We start from the raw sequence: 751 nt of genomic DNA on the forward strand, positions 1-751 counted from the left end.
TTATTTTGCTTTCTGACTCTGTGCTTGTGCCTTCAACACTTTCACAACGATTTTCTGTTCCTCAACAAGAAAACCCCACTTGATCCTGTCATGGACACTCTTGGCACACATAGAGCCACCATAGGCCCTGATAATGTGCTTCTTTGTCTTAGAGAATCTCATAAGGACTTGGGTCTCACAGCAGGAACCCCTCACAGTCTGCCTGGATGTAGGCCACATGCAGATTTAGGTGCTTTCCCAACCTTCTTGGTGTAAAGGTAAACAATCCTGTTGCCAAGGGTTCCAGACAGCCTAGTTTTGTTACAGGCTGTATTATAGGAAAGCCTGCAACAGTATGTCAAATGCTGGACCATCCTGAGTGCCTCTAAGTACTGTCCCCAGAAGAGGAAAAGGAAGAGCCGATGAGTTCAAAGGTCAAATGTAATGTAACTGCCTTAATCAATTTATATACAGTGAAGATCATATCCTATTTGCTGCCAAAGTATTAATCTCGGGTTTGGGCTTGCAAAGAGAGATGAATTGTTCCTACACCAGATTGTGCAGGAAAAGTAGTTTCCACTGAATCGGGCAGCATTTATGCTTTCAACAAGTAAGTCATTTTCAATTGAAACATATACTCAAACTTAATAGTATGTAAAGAAAAGAAATAAAGAATGACCTTGCATGCTAAGTCTATAGCACAATAAGGAACCAGTTTATAAAGACAATATACAAGGATTCATCAACACTTTATATAGACAGTCTGGTGATG

The 751-nt window shown here is 40.5% G+C and overlaps 1 pseudogene; it reads right to left on the minus strand.

The window, feature by feature from the left end:
- On the minus strand, positions 1 to 353 carry Rpl34-ps5 (ribosomal protein L34, pseudogene 5; annotated as a pseudogene).
- Positions 354 to 751: the final 398 nt, after the last annotated feature.

The sequence above is a fragment of the Rattus norvegicus genome, chromosome 2 (assembly GCF_021556685.1).
Source record: "Rattus norvegicus strain SHRSP/BbbUtx chromosome 2, alternate assembly SHRSP_T2T, whole genome shotgun sequence".
In the NCBI taxonomy this organism is placed as follows: Eukaryota; Metazoa; Chordata; class Mammalia; order Rodentia; family Muridae; genus Rattus; species Rattus norvegicus.